This window comes from Pangasianodon hypophthalmus, chromosome 20 (assembly GCF_027358585.1).
Source record: "Pangasianodon hypophthalmus isolate fPanHyp1 chromosome 20, fPanHyp1.pri, whole genome shotgun sequence".
Classification (NCBI taxonomy): Eukaryota; Metazoa; Chordata; class Actinopteri; order Siluriformes; family Pangasiidae; genus Pangasianodon; species Pangasianodon hypophthalmus.
In genome coordinates, this window is record NC_069729.1 from 3,885,089 (window position 1) to 3,901,935 (window position 16,847).

General features: G+C 40.6%; 1 protein-coding gene across 4 annotated transcripts in view; it reads left to right on the top strand.

Moving 5' to 3' along the window:
* The window catches only part of prickle2b (prickle homolog 2b), a 97,383-nt gene that overhangs the window by 41,392 nt on the left and 39,144 nt on the right, over positions 1-16,847 (top strand). For 2 of the 4 annotated variants that reach the window (XM_026935719.3, XM_026935718.3), the window contains exon 1: positions 6,141-8,051. The exons of 1 other annotated variant lie outside the window; for it this stretch is intronic. The gene's annotated coding sequence lies outside the window, so the exon portion shown is untranslated. Of the gene's footprint in view, positions 1-460; positions 817-6,140; positions 8,052-16,847 lie in introns of those variants that run through there. One more of the 4 variants, XM_034314440.2, reaches the window with a different exon arrangement.

Here is a 16,847-nt window from a genome sequence, read left to right on the forward strand (position 1 = left end):
TGATCAGGAGGTCCGGTGTGTAAGTGCGTGGCTGTTAAAGGAGTCGTACTGTGAGCTGGAGCTGAAGTGAAAGCATGTTCATATGGCTGTGATGAATGACTATGTCCCACTGGCGCTTGCACAGATTGGGTTTCATTAGTTATTTGGAGAAGGAGGGAGAGAGGGTAGTTGTTTTTTCTTCTTTTCTGTTTGACATCCACTTGCAGGTCTTTTATTTTACTGCTATTTCTAAGATGTTGTTGTAATCTGTGGTATATCAGACTCTCTCAGACACTTGTCCAATCTTCCTTTACTTATTCAGAAGTCCATTGCACTGGTCCCCCATTTTCCTTTCCAAGTGGACACTCAGATCTGTTGGGCTATGATTGGCTGGGACCCTGATGGCACAGAACATAGGGGCAGTGCTCAGAAGGGGGTAGTCATGGGGGAACAGTTAGAGGGAAGGTACAAGGAGGGGGTAGTTTGATGGGGGCTGGGGTGAAGGCATTAGGAGGTGACTTCTGACTTCAGTCCTGCATTTACACCCACTCAGGCCATCTCAGGTCTGCTTGCACTGGTTTGGGAATCTCGGAATCTGTCCAACCCTTGGTACTTCCAGCTCTGCCATTCATCCAGGAGCGATGAGGGAAATTCTTCCTTGTCTTGCCTCTCTGGTTTGAACACCACTTTCACTTGCTCTATGCATTTCTTCAGAGCAGGTTTTTCCCATTAAGGAAAAGTGAGAACTCTTGCCCTGAACTTAACCTTGATTCCTCAGCGGTGTCTGCCTTTTGAAATCCAGTTCAAAAATCAAGATAAGCTGGAGGAGAGGAAGTGGTAAGTAAGTTCCACAAACTGGCTTAAAGCAAAGTGTGTGTCATTCAGCTGACGTGTTGATTTCTCTAAAGCCTGCTGAACAGTGTAATGCTTTTCTTAATGTTTCCCATTGCCTGCTTTGCTGACTTTGCTGCCTCTAGGGTATGTGCTTGACTATTGGCTCATGCTGACCAGTTCTGTCCTGCATCCAGTTTCAATATACACTCTGTTGACTTGGTTAGTTTGACAGCATGTTTGCTATGGAAAGTAGAATTTCTATTTTGAGCACTATCAGCACTGCTAAGATAAATGGACCTGCCTGAAGTTATTTTTTGCTTTCCACCATCCTTCCTGGTTTTCTGATTAGGGAATTTATGCATCAACAGAGTTTTAGATCATGACTAAGAGCAAGGAGACAGACAGCCGAGAGTGGGAGAGCACAAAAGGAAAAAAGCTAAAGAAGCATGCAGACAGCACCCTGCAATCTCAGCTGTTGTGATTTAGGCTGCCTGACAGCACACAAATCTTAAAGGAACTCTCAGCTGTGCCGCATGCCTACCCCTCCCTCTCTTTATTTTTAACACCAATGCTTTATGTGGCCTTCACTACAACAGGGTAGAAAGAGCTAATTGTCTCTAGATATACAGTACTATACATTGTCAGTGATTGGGGGGGGGGGGGGGGGGGGGGGTATGGGGGCAAAAGAACAACCAGCAAACTAGCAAACCCAGCTTTACTGGCAAGATTCTGGTAATTAACCATTATTATGATCAGAAACTAAAGGCCCATTTATACCAACTTTTTAAAAAATATTTAAACAATTAAATGGTTCATAAATTATCAGGAATGAGTACTCTGGACAAGTTCTGGACAAGTTCCTGGTTCACCACGCTGAAACGACCAAGACTATTAAGTGAAAAAACAGAAGTAATGCAGGTGGCATAACAGACAATTCCAAAATGCAGAAAGAATACAAAAACATAGCGAATGTAGAAAAGGCTGAGATTGATATTTATGAACACTGTGTTCTTAATATTAATAAAAGTTTAGAAACTAGCTTTTTTGCTGTCCAGGAACTACTGGGCTGGATCTCACCATGCTGAACATCATTGGTTGGTTATACTCAAGCTTCACAGAGTGACCAGCCTGTGATGGTCAGTTTAGCAAGCTCCACCCCAGTAGTTCCTCATCACCAATAATGCCTACTTTGGTGCAGGAACTATCAAGGTCCCTGAAACTATGGCCCTGGCTTCCTCCAGTGGAACTATCTCTAAAGTTTTTAATTTCCTGAATACATTCCTGGGTTCCTGAAAAGGTTCCTCTGTCTAAATGGTAAAAAAGACAGACCTGGTCCCTGACCACAGAGATATCCTTGCTTCAGCACAATGAATTCATCATGCAGCCAACTTGATAATTGCTAATTTGGATTGGTTAGCACCCAGGGAACCAAAATGTGCATGGCATCTGCAGAACTGTAACTGAGAACCACTGTACCATGGGAGATCACCCACCCAGTATTCCTTAGCTTCAATGCTAATTAAACACACCTGATTCAGCTAATCCTGGTCTCTAGAAGTTTGTGAATATAAGAGCCAGGTGTGTCAGATTAGGGTTGGTGTTAAACTACAGGGGGGTCGACCTCTGATCTCCAGCAGTGGGCAACCTGCTTTTGTTTCTGCCTCCTATCTGGGTCTGTTTGCTGTTGGCCACCTTCAAGGTGTGTGGCATTAAAGCTGTGTAGAGTTTCTGCACCATGCAGCACTGGGGCAGTTTATCAGTCATAGGTGCCTTGTTGTCTTTGTTTGAGTGATATCCTTGAGTGAGTGACTGACTACAGACTGGACATATTTAGCATGACAGTTTGTGACAGCATATAGCCTACCCTCTATGGATCTTGCTGTCACATAGACAGACAGTGACACAGCTATCAAAGTCGCCCTGCATCTGCAGACACACATTATCTCCACACTTACTGCCCTTCTATAAGAGGAACCTACAAATCATGGTTAGAAGAGAGAGGATAGAGGAATGAAGTGGCATTGTAGAGAACCAGAAAGACAGAAGAGCAAGAGCGATGAAGTGGGAGTTTTTGAGCAAACTTCACACATTCGCAGTATTAGTCCATTGATTCTTTCATTTTTGGCATGCTGGCCAAACCATGTTCACCTCCCTGCTGTGTACCACCCACCCACAAACACACATGCACACACACCTCCTCCCCCACTGCTTTCTCCATTTCCTGTTTGCTCCGCCAGAGCCAATTGATGCTCAGCGTGCAGGTCAGTGACTGATCCGGTGACATGCTGGGCCATTTCTCTGTATGGCTATATCTTTTATTGGTGTTTGAACACAAACACACACACACATACACACACACACACACGTGCACACTAGCACACAAAATATTTTCTAGGCAAGGGGTAGGTCATAAATTCACAATGATCACTGCATATTTATACTAGCAGGAAAAGATCTTCTTCCCAAATGTTCAAAAATGGTGAATATAAACAGTGGAATATAAAGAATCATCCAAATCTCTCAAACACTAGCATTTGCTAAAAGAGTTCTAACTGTTGGTGTTTCAGGTTTAATTTTAGCTAATGTTGGCTAAGTTATCTAGCTAACTGTAACTGTAGGTGAAAGTTTTTGGTGAAATTTTGTGTGCTGTTTCACAGAATATACATGGTTTTCTTATTATTTGAAGTCTCGATTTATGGCCATGCTTTTATTTCCAAAAAAATAATATATGTACCCAAGTTGGAGCTCTTTTTAGAAGCAGGAGTGCTTTTTCTTCTGCTCAGTTTGGGGCTTTACATTATTACTAATCTAGATACTGTTTCTAATAGCTAAAGTGATGTATTCTAGTGTTGTAATACAGAGCCACTATTAGTATCTGTATCTGTGTTTGTTTAATGCTACAAATACTACTAAAAGTACTAAAAGTGGGATCAGGTATATGTTCGTTTTGGAATTTGTCACATTCTAGAAAGATCCCAAAAGAAATGATGTGAAATTAGCTTTAAAGAGTGACTTTTTTCTGCTGCTGCTTGATGCACTACTTCATAAAAACCTTTATTCTGTTTTTGTCTTCAGTGCTTTCGAGTAAGATTATGCTCTGAGAAAAGAGCCTTGGGAGTAAATTGCACTGACTTTCACAGAAACTGGTGTCAGAGGGATCAGATTGCAGTGGGCTTTGACGGCCTCTCCCTGTCTTGCGCTATTCCCTAAGAGTCAGGCTAAGAAATGAGACGAGAGTGGAACAAACCGGCCTGTCACTTATACTCCCTCACACACACACACACACATACATACACACGCACACACTCCACATACAGGCTCATGACACTCCTCGCCTTGGGAACTGCCATTCTGAGTCCTCGTCTGTCAGGTATAAGTGCTCTGTCCATTGTATAAGAGAGAGAAATAGACAGAGAAATACGGAGGGATGATGCCTGTCTTAGGGGAAAAAATGAAGGAGAAAAATGACATTTTAAGCCTAAAACTTTGTGTTCCCTCTCTCTCTCTCTCACTCTCTCTCACACACACACATACACATACATACACATTTAGGTTTAGACTTTATGTAAATGATTCTCCTGTCTTTCCAGTAGCAAAGATGCATGATTTATTAAAACTCTTGTATGCCCATTAGTTAAATACAGTGCTATACTATAATTAAATTTAATATTTTTCACAAAATTAATAGTCAATTTAATATTTTTTAAAAATTATTTCTAATTAGTGCCAATAACCTATAAACATGATTTAAAAAATAATTATACTGAAGAAAAAAAAAACTGAGGTCCAGGCTAGATTGCTTGTCAGTGTTTACATAGTCCTCCTGTCAGTCTCTTTATAGACACGCCCCTTCACTCACCCCCGTCTCAGTGCGTATGGAAAGGAAAATATGGCAGAATCTGGCAAGCGCCCAGCGCAGCCAGATACTTCTACCGTGTGCAAAAAAACACTATGTGCTTCTGAAAAAGGGTAATAAAGATAAACATAGTAAATCTAGAATAAACACTGGTAGCACTTTTTAATTTATTACTGGCAAAGCAGATGAACTTGGGTGCTGAATTAGCTAACAGAGTTAGTGAGGGTCAGCTGAAAAACTCAAGAGAGCTAATTACAAGGAAAATCAGGACAGTGAATGCATTCTAGACCATTCTTTCAAATCAGAATGTGCCAAATTTCACATGTTTGTAGTCTTATAACTCGGCTATCAGGCGGTTGAATGGCTGAGTGGGCAAAACCACAGGTCAGGCTACAATGCTAACACCGTAACCCATCTAACTGAAATCTTGGCTATTCTTGACTAATGTATCTTTAATTAGGATTGAATAGAACATGTTCAGTCTGAGCCTGGCACATATTTTTCATTTTTTTCATAGACCTCATCAGACAGAGGAAGGACTCAGAGTCTTCTTTCCGAGCTGTAGATGCTTGCAAGTGTTTTTTTGTACTTGTATTGAGGCCATGTGAGGTCAGTGGTGTGCGGTGGGCCATTAATTAAAAGCTGAGTTAGTTGAGTTAATTATAAGGTGAGTTAATTGGGTTTATTTAAAGGTGTCATGCCTTGGTGTGTTTGCTGTGTTAATTGGCTTTTATTGCAGGTCTTTGATGTTTGAGATGAGAATGATGGGAAAGTTAAAGCACACACACACACACACACACAGAGTTTATGTACATTGCATTAGCATGGTAAGTGTCTCATGGAAACTTCTGAGGTCGGTGCAGCTCTCTTTCTGAGTCTTCTTGTGAGAAAATACAGGGCCAGATCGAGAGCCTTGGCAGCGAGCGTTGGATCTAATCAGCGGGTATAGCGCGTGTGTTTGTCGACGACTGAGGTCGATGACGATCGTCGATCATCTCACCACTCTGACATAAGCGCTAAAAGCAACCGCGTGCGGCCAGGGGGTCGTGCACTAATTCTAATGTCATATGTCATGTGTCGAGTTAGAGTGAGCCAAACCCAAAGGCACGTCCCACATCAGCCTCGGATGGAGCGCAGATGAGAAAGGAAGATTTAAGATCTCGGTTTTGGGATCTGACATTTTCATTTTGACGGCTGCTTTATGATCACTCATGTTCTTTATGCTTCTTTTGGCCGCTGAGCTAAAAATCCAAACTGACCTAGAAATAACATTCTTACCCAATTTAAACTTCAAGCACCAGAAGATCTACAACAAAACGCTCGCCAAGTGTTCAGGCAGTGAATGAAAAAAAAAATACATCCATGACACAACACACTTTCTCCTAGTTTATTCATTAATCCTCTGCCCTAATCTGAACCACCTCATTTTATTCACCCTGAGTGTTGAGAGAGAAGGAGTGGGCGTGGGAGTGGGAGCAGGGGTGACGCACGATTTGGGAGTAACAGTCCTCCTGATGCTGTTCAGATTAGCCAAAGACCCTCACAGTGTGTTAATTCTCCTGCCTGCAGGCCTGAACATGAGTGAATATGTGTGTCTAGGTGTGTGGGTGTGAATGTCAGTACACAGTGTTTCTCTAACCTGTGTCTGAGCTTATGAGATCTGATCTGAAGGTGCTGTCTGATGAAATATGTGAAGGGAGCAAGCCTAAGGCCAGTCTGGGATTAAAGAGAAGCACATGAGGACAGAACCATATTATGAACTTACATAAATTATAGTGTACATAGAACCTGAACTTGCGTTGATTTTCACCAATTTCTTTCCTTTTTTTCTTTTCTTTTTAGGGTGTGACAGAATTAAAAGGTTTTTTTTTTTCTGCAAAGAGCATCGTCACATTTATATTTTTACGTTTAAGTGTTAATAATGTAGGTGTTCATAATGTACCTCATAATTTGACCTGTATTTCATTAATAAATCCAAAATTCTTGTAAATGTGTTGTAAAGTTTACAAATATATCTTATTTCCTTACCTTAGTTTGCCACCTTAGTTCCTTACTGAATTTAGCACTATATAGGAACCTAAAGTAGCTCTCCAATGTTTGCAGAGAAAATAAGCTAGCTAAACTTACCTAAGTGAACTACTTTGCTTAGTAAGACCGTTTTCTCTGTGAACATTAGCTAGTAACCGATGTTAGCTTGTTCAGGGATCTAGCATTTCTCTTTAGCCAAACAGAGGTAGCTAGTTATCTTTGCTATGTTTAGCTAGCCCATTTTTCTGCAAACATTAGCTAGTAACTGATGTTAGCTGGTTCATGGATCTAGCATTCATATTTAGCCAAATTTAGATGGCTGGTTAACTTAGCCAATTTTCTCTGCAAACATTAGCTAATAACTGATATTAGCTTGTTTAAAGATCTAGCATTCCTATTTAACAAAACATGGGTAGCTAGTTATCCTTGCTAATTTTAGCTAGCCAATTTTCTCTGCAAACACAAGCTAGTAATTGACATTAGCTTGTTTATGGCTCTTGCAGTCCTATTTAGCCAAACGTAGGTAGCTTGTTAACTTAGCTAATTTTAGCTATCCAATTTTCTCTGCAAACATAACTGTTGCTGAAGCTAACTGAAGCTAGTAACTGATGTTAGCTTGTTTATGGATTTAGCCAAATCTAGATAACAAGTTAATTTAGCTAGCAAGCTTTAGCTAGATAACAATTATTGGAGCAATTACTGTGTTTGTATTAATGCTAATTGTCTGTCTAGATCTCTAAATCTGACCTATATAGGTAGAGTTCTCATATTAATCTTATTCAGTTGTAAAATTCTTGTAAATTCAGTCAAACTACAGCAGCATCCGAGCCACTACCTTACTGGCTAGCTAAACTTAGCTAAGCTATCTTGGTAGAGCTCCTCTCATATTAATCCAGTGATTTAGAGTCAGGCAACGGTTACAAATGCAAGAGTTCAGCACAGGAATAGTGAGAGAGTGAGAGACAGCAAGAAAAGACATTAGGAGGATCAGGAGAAACAGAGCCAAAAGAGCAGGAGGAGCAGATGGAGCGATGAAAGCAATGTGGGAGAAGGAAAGGATGATGGGAAAAGAGAAAGCGAGCTTTGGGAAGGTTGCCAAGCGAATCCAGAGGTGATGAATGAGCCTATAATTAAGTGCCTCTGCTCTGATACGCTCTTCGTCTCCCTGAACCAGAACACTGCTCTATCACATCAGACGAGTGAAACCAGCAAAAACCACACGCAGCACAAAAGTTTGGCTTTGGCGTCCTACAACAGCAACACCCACCAGATTAAATCAGCAGAGGTGTTTATGACAGCGATGTGGCCAATGAACACCACAAAGAGGATGGAGAGGAGGAAATGAAGCTGTAGTGTGAGTAACACGGCTCAGCACTTCAGAGAAGTTTCACTGCTTTACTGTTTCGTTTTTATCGGCGCGGGTTCAGGCCTGTGTGAGATTCCAGACAGGCGTGTAACAGTGAACCCTGATTAGTCATTTGTGTGTGTCTTCTCGTTGTTGGCTTTGCAAAACTACACCACAGTGTTGTTGAATGCTGGATTCTGATCATCTATAACAGCAGCTCAGTAGTTTAGCTGCTCTAGTTTATATTAACATGCTTGTTGTAATGTGTTAGCGTTTTTATGGTAACGCAGAGACTCTCACAGGGACTTATATGAAGAACGCTCCACTTAAACTGATTTAAAAAACGTGTTATTGTTGATATGGTGAAGTTTTCTGAGAGGAAATGTGTGTTTTGCATTTTTTGAAGGAGTCTCCAGTGTCAGTGCTTTGTAACAGTCAGAGGTAAAGAGGTACAGTTGTTCTCCATGGGAAAGGGCACAGAGCTTTGCATTTTATGTCTTCTTGTTAACAAAACGAGCTGTTTATTTTTTTATTTTTTTTTTTTTTGTCTTCAAGAGAGATGAAAAAAAGAAAGGCTGGTAAAGGAACAACTGTTTATGGCTGTTTTAAGTTAGTGATAACAGGAGCTAACTTGCTTCATAGCCGTTTCACATCAGTAAAAGTAACTATAAATGGATAAAAAATATGGTGTCATTCTTTAATAAATAAAAATTTGTAATCGTTGGCAAATTGCTGTAGTATAAAAGGAATAAAACACTTGGGTTCTCCTGTTTTAGGAAAATGTTGATGATTTTTCTATTACAAAATGTCTTATCTTGTTAAAATATAAGAGCCTGACATGTTCTGATATGCAAATTCGGGTCATGGATCAGAGGTTTATTATTCTAAAGTGGGCGGGTTTGTAGAGTTGGAGGAGTTTCAAATTTGCATATTTATAAAATCTGGATTTCATGAAGTATAGGGGCTTTTTTAAGTTGATTATCAAAAAATACTGAATATACAAAAATGATAGTTTTCAAAGCACAATTTTCAATCTCTCAAAAGTTGCCAAGCATATGTGAGAGTCTGTTTGTGAGAGAGCTCTTCTCTCTGTGCCAGCTCAGGATACAAGGGCTGGACCGCCATGTCTGAGATTTACAAGGAAAACACGGATCTTTCCAAAACAGTGTCTTCTCTGAGTGGCACAGAGTCTCTCTTTGGCCTTAGAAGGCCTCGCTTGGGTTTGTTTATCTTCCTTCTCCACTAGCCTGCAGTCTGTGAAGTGTCCTTTCAGCATACATGGCAGAATGGAGGAGCGAACGCCATGTGTGCATGGAAAAAGACTTTGTGTTTCGTGTGTGAAATTGGTGTGTGAAATGCGAACATACATACTTTTTCCCGGTTTGACATTACTACAAAATAAAGATTCCTGTTATGATATACTGTAGAGCGTACATGGAAAACACAAATATGGTGTTCTACAGAAAAAGATTCTGTCTAGTTTCCTTAAGAAAGGCATGCATCAGGACTCTTCTCGGTACAGGCTATTGCCTGGCTGTCGAATTCTGAAACGCTGAGTCACTGTCTGTCTTCAAACGAAGACTGAGGACCCACTTATTCACTAAACACTTAAGCACGCACTAAACCTACTTTGAAAAAAAAACCTTCACTAACATTTTAGCTTAATGGTATTCCTAGAACGTGGCTTAATTGTTCTAGCAAGAGAAGATCATATGGCAGTTCTGTAAGTTGCTCTGGATAAAGAGTAAGTATTCTTCACATTCTCCTCATTGGGAGACCTTATTTTTTTCCTGTGAGAGATGATACTAATGAAAGCCCCTTTGGGAATCCTTAACTATCCAAAGATCTCTTTGCTATCCAAAGAATCCACGAGGAACCATTGCATATTTCTAACATGCTAGCAAGTTCTCATACGTACATACAGGTGACAAATAAAAGGAAAAACCAACATAAAGTGTGTTAGTAAAGTGTTGGTTGAAGACAAGCTCTCAGAACCGCTTTTACGCACTTGACATCAATTCTACAAGTCTCTGGAACTGTACTGGAGAGATGAACACCATTCTTCCGAAAGATATTTCCTGAATTGGTGTTTTGATGGTGGTGTTGAACATGTTGCTCCAAAATCTCCCATAGGCGTTCATTTGGGTTGAGACTGGATTGATGTTTTCCATCATTTTTGTTCTCATCAAACCATTAAGTGAGCCTTCGTGCTTTGTGGTTGGTGGTGGGGCGGGGTCATCAGGGAAGAGACCACGCCTATATTGATTTGCTTTGCTCTAAAGGAACATGCAGAACCTTACCATGGCCTCGTAACAGCACTAAACCTTTAATTTGTCACCCATCTGTAAACCTATATATAATTTAATATGAATGAAACATTCACATATGTGTACAATCTCCATATTTTAAATCTCTTAAACTTATTATTTATTCAGTTTAAAGCATTTTATTCACTCATTGTGATGAAACTAATAGAAAAGGCATGTAGTTACACAAACAAGGAAAGTATGTCTGGACCTGCAGGTGTTTAAGAGTTTTAAGTTCTATACATCGTCTTTAACTTATACCAAAATCCCTATGTCATGCAGGCTGTACGAGTAAAAGCCCCGATGTTATGTTTTGCAAGCTCTTTGGCAGCAGGAGCCTTGTCTAATCTGAGCATAGATCAGATTCTGACTTCTCGGGAACACGTCGATACGCACCATGACAACACAAGTCCAAACCTGGCCGTCTTCCACTTTCACTGGCCATGCTTTAGAAATGCGACCAGAGAGAGAAAGAGCAAGAACAAAGATGGACTGCTCCTTACAAAAATAATAGTAATAACTATGTTTCTGTTAAAAGTATATAAAAGTACCATTTTTTTAATGGTACTTTTAGGTACTTTAAGGTAGCTGTGTTTATTATATAGTTTTACCATGGCGTCATGGTAACTGATGGGTGTTATTCTCTTAACCATGACATTACCACATTTTTAATAGTAAAAGAATGTCAGACATGCTATAGCAATCAGGGTATACTGGGTTTTGCTTCACTTTTTCTCTGCTTTTTTTCTGTCTGGCAGGGAGGCTGAGATCTGTCAGACTAGACAGGACCAGAGACAGAGAGTCTGTGTGTGTATACGTGTGTATATTTGTGTGTATGTGTGTGTATGTATGGCCCCGTCTGTATTGCTTCGCCGGTTTTCATTCAGTTATGGAGCTCGTTGTTGTTTGTCTGCTGTAAAAGTGTAGTGACTATCCGGTGGCGCTCAGCGTCTTCTCTGTGCATCTAACTGAACCGGATCCGTTACTATGTGTGCATGTAAACACTGTATGGCATGCAGGTTATGGTTTGGCTTGATTGTACGCTGACGTGTATGTGTGTGGGAAGGTAGTTGTGTAAGGCCAGGGTTGTGCCTGTGTGTAATCTCGTTTGAGTGTAACTAATTTCACATTTGTGCTGCCAGTTGTTGGTAGTGTTCTCAAGCCAGTTGCACAAGATGTACTGCTACAGTTGAGTTTAGGAACTAGTAATATAGTTTTTAGCTTTAAATTAACTTAAGACTTATTCTTAGATACATCATGACTCTCTCTTTTAAAGATTCTGGATCAGTGCCCGAACCATGAAAAAACTTCTACATAGACTTATGCATATTTCTTTTTAAAATAATTTTAGGAAGGAGTTTGCACTTTGTGGTTTCTCTGTAACGCGACAAGCTGTTTTCTGTGTCTTATTAACTTCAAGAAAGAGAGAAAAAAGAGAGGCTGGAAAGGGAACAACTGAGCTGCTGTAAAAGTGATAACAGGAGCTGACTGGTTGCGCAGAGGGTTTGCAACAGTAAACATAACTATAAATGGATGAAATTATGTGTCCTTCATTTAAAAAGTTGTAATTGTTGACAGATTGCTTTGATAGAAGAGGTATAAAACACTTTGGGATGTGCTGTTATAGCAAGTGAATCAATATTAGGGTGGTAACAGTCACTCTGCTTCACCTCTCCACTCTATTGTTGATTGTTTTCCTATAACAGCATGCTGACAAGTTTTCATTTGTTACTTATCCAATAATTTTTTTATGAAAGCTTCAGTAACTTCAGTAAAAGTAATAGAAAATGTAGATCACTATGAAAGTAAGGAATGGATGTTTACGGGTTAACTCTGATCTGGTGGTCAGAATGATGTCGGATATGTTTATTATGTAAAAAGTCCAAAGTTGCTGCCACATTTGCGATCTCCGTACAAGAAAACGTTACTGTCGTGTGAAGTGCCTTTCACTTCTTGCTGTGTAAGCACGACGACAGGTTCTGTTTGCTCAACCTACTCAATGTGAAAGGGCAAAGTTTATTCTCTTCTCACTTCTCTCTCTGTTCCTGATCTTTGAGGACTGGCACGTCACACACACCCTTAGAGACCCCCTCGGTCTGTCTGTCTGCCCAATAAAAGTGACCAAATAAAAATGGCTGCACTTTGAAGTGGGACAATGACCTCAAACTTGTTGGCTTATAAAAGCCCACATGCCTCCTCCTCTCTCCGCCAGACCTGTTGGGTTGGCCATGAAAAGAAAGGTATGGGGCCGCTACAGGGCCGGGAGCGGAGTGGTCAGTGTTGGTAAAGTTCTTATCCCTCACCTCACACTTCCACATTTTATTAACAGTTAGTTAAGAAGAACATGGGCCTGCAGGCAGATCTTAAATCAACATCAAAGCATATCATATGTCCAGATGTTTCTCTCTATGCCTAGGCACCTTGATTTTGTGATTTTGTGTGTGTGTGTGTGTGTGTGTGTGTGTGTGTGTGTGTCTGAGTGTGTGTGTGAGTGTGTGTGTGAGTGTGTGTGTGTGTGTGTGATGGAGGTGTTTGTCAAGGTAGGGGGCATCTGTGTGGTTTGATGATGCTTGAATTTCCTCCCTGCATCTGCGCTGAGGTCATCGGAACAAATCCCCCACATGGCACTGCATGTGGTTGAGAGGCGTCTGCCTGCACACTCACACACATACACACACACACACACACACACACACACACACTCCTGTAATTTCTCCCCTGAGTGCATGGCTAAGTAAATGCTTGGGAATTTTTGTGGACCACAGCAGAGTGAGTGACTGTGAATCACATGCACTATTTAGTTATGTCCATAAATCTATAACTTTGTCTCTTTCTCTCTCTCTCTCTCTCTCTCTCTCTCTCTATCTCTCTCTCTCTCTCTCTCTCTCTCATATGCTGATTCACTTCAAGTTAACTTAGCATTTAATCCCATGTCTCCAGCCACCCTGGGCAGAATTTACATACGTCTAAAAATCTTTCTGAAAAGTTCATAGAAATGTGTTTTATTCTTGCTCACATTTGTACTAGTGATAAACTATGCACTTTTACCTAAAAGAGTTCTTTGCATAGTTAAGGTTTCGTAGCATCCTAATGGGGTTTTACTGAATCGGAAACACGGTTGTACAGTTCTACGTGGAACATGAATGAGTTCTCTAGAAGGTTTTTATACATTTACAACCTTTGGATGGACCTTTATCGGTTCTGTGTAGAACACTACGTCAGCGTATTTTTCTATCAGAAATGGTTCCAACTGGAACCCTTTTAAAAGACTAAGAACACGTAATTATTCAACAAACCCTTAAAGAACCCATTTTCTAAGACAGCTTAGCTAAATGGTTAAACACCTGCTAGGATGGGGGTATAAAAAAAATACCAATAACCTGCCCGGTAGAAGAAACAAAAAAGTTTTTCATATTGTGACACTTCTAATTCTAGCAGGTCCTGTGTGTTCAAACTTTAATCTCTGCATGTGATGCATATAGTGAAAGTGAAAACGATACGTGATGCGATGCTTTTTGCCACACACACACACTTCTAAAAAAAAGTGTCTTTTTCTTAGAAGGTCTTTCTCTCTCTCTCTATCTCCCTCTCTCTCTCTCTCTCTCGCTCTCTCTCTCTCCCTCTCTCTCTCTCCCTCTCTCTGCTTTTCTCTATCATGTGTGTGCAGAACGTTAAACATCATGCGTCTAGGACCATATTTGCACCCCAGTGCATTTTTCTTTCCATTTGCAAACAATTATGTTTTCCCTCAAGCTCAATGTCAGCCACACACACATACGCATGCACAGACACACACAGACAAAGACACACACACACGTTTCTGTGTGCCTCTAAGGAGAGTCTGGATTACTCCTAATAAGAGACATTGAGCCAAATCCATGCTGACGCTCTCCTAAAATCATGTCCCAGCAGTGGACATTCTCGATATAATTGTCCAATTAACACACACACACAAACACACACTCTACTCTTCTCCTGTTTATTATAAACACACACACACGCATTTTGAGTCTGTACCTATCACATTTAATCCATGTTGTTTTCCATCCTGGAAAGCTTTTTTCATTAATTCTGTGCCCTGCAAATGGAAGGTTCTGCTGTGTGTGTGTGTGTGTGTGTGCGTGTGCGCTCCACTCGTCTTGCCGCTCTATAATTTCAGAAGTGATGGACTGGTGGCTCACTGACTCATCTATCTGGACTTAATGTCATCTCCAGGCAGTTACAGCTCAGTGCTGTGTGTGTGTGTGTGTGTGTGTGTGTGTGTGAAAGTTACCTTCAAATCACAGTGCAGTGGAAGCATGAGTCCTGTTTTGCAGAGCTGAGCTCATGTATTCAACACATTTATTGTTTTTCTTTTAGGTGCATTTATTTAAATTGTTTCATTCATTTCAAGAGTTATGTTTATCTATCTGTCTGTCCATCTGTCTATCTATCCGTCTGTCTGGCTGTCTGAGTATCAGTCTGGGTATCAGTCTGTCAATATCTTTCTGTATCTAGTACTAAGACTGTTAAGAGTGTACATGTCTATGTTAATTTGTCTGTCCAGCCCTAATCCGTCTGTCTCTCTATCTGTCTGTCTCTATATCAGTCTATCAGTCCCTCTCCAATAATCATTCTTTATCTGATTCTCACAAGTTTATTTATCTATCCTATCTATGTATCTATATGTCTGTCTGTCTGTCTGTCTGTCTATCTGTATGTATGTCTGTCTAAGCTATTTCCATCATGGTGGTGTTTTGTACTAAGAAAAAAAATTTCCATAAAAATTCACCAATTCTGTGAGAGAGGTAGATGTTTGGGATGTTTGTGTATAAGAAAGCTTTTCCTAAGGTGACCATCTTTGTGTGTGTGTGCGTGTGTGTGTGTCTTTGTGAGCCGACACAGGATCTCCAAAATTTGCCCAGGCAGCTGGCTGAGATGTGTCACATTCCTCAGCTGGGGTCTAAAACAGTGCCTTTCAGTGTGTGTGTGTGTGTGTGTGTGTATGTGTGTGTGTATGTGTGTGTGTGTGTGTGTGTGTGTGTGTGCACGTGTATGAGGTGAAGTGATGTCTGAGTGTGAACAGCCTCGTTACAAACTCGGGGCTGTTTAGTCATGCCGCCGCAGTCCAGCTTGTGCTTGCAATAACATTTTCTGATTCTGAGGGGAACGAAGGATGCTTGAATAAATAAATAAACTTTATTGCACAAAAAGCAAACTGCAGAATGTAAACTAGCAGATGGTCGCCTTCGTGCACGGTTATTGTTGGAACAGCTCGCCACAATCCCACGCACGGGAAAATCCCAGCACTGTTACATTCTCGATTCGGATTGATCAGAAGGTGTTGATTAACTCGTTCTTATACACCATCGTTTCTATAGTAACAGCTAAATCACAGCAACTTGTATGATATAGAAGTTTTCTGTAACGTTTATGTGTTAAACATTTATGGAAGGAGTCTCCAGTTTCAGCACTTTCTAACAGTCAGTTTTTCCTCCACATGATAGTCTTCATAACAAGCTGCACTTTTATATCTTATTAACTTCCGTGAGTGAGAGAAAAGAGAGGCTGGTAAAGGGGAATGACTGTTTATAGCTGCTATAACATATGTGATAACAGGAACTTGTTTCATGGCCATTCCACAACATTAAATGTAACTGTAAACAGATAAATAAAAAGTAAGACATGTTATTTGTTAACTTAAAAAACTTTTTTTTAAAAAATTGTAACTCTGGCAAATTGCTTTTGATAAGAGAACTAAAACATTTCAGGATGTGCTGTTATAGAACACAGATACATTATAGAGAATGTGGTAGCAGTGGTTCTGCTTCAATTACACCACCCCGTTGTTGATTATTTTCCTATAACAGCACAGCCTGAAGTGTTCTATTCCTTAATTAGAGAGATGCGTCAAAGGTTGTGCAGTTGTTTTCATCAGTGCACATGACACATCTGGAGCTCTGAGTTTAATATCAGTAGATTTCTTCACACATACACACACACACACACACACACACAAACACACACACACACACACACTTGATGGTTAAACCCCTGTGTGTTTTATTTGCAGCTCTGCTTCATGCTCTCTCTCTGAATTAAAGGGTCACATTGTTTGATTTCTGTCCCTTTGGACGCACACAGACTCAGCAGCTTAAATGCAAATGTCGATCAGATCAATAACCGGATCAGCTGTGTGTGTGTGTGTGTGTGCGCGCACGCACGTCTTTGTTGGGGGTCGGGAGAGGGTTCAGGGCCTCTGATGGCCCACAGGGACAGAATATTGACTGCTGAGGGGAGATTTAGTGGCGCTGGGGCGGTGCAAAGGGGTGGAGGAAAAGACGGGCCCACTTAATTACTGTAGCGTTTCACTTGATCATATCACACCATGTACAGCACTTGTGTGTCATAAGACAAGAGAACACACACACACACACACACACACACGCACACATTTTAAAGATTCAATTCAAGTACCTATTAACAATCTTGCCAATTATACAACTTACACTCTTTATTT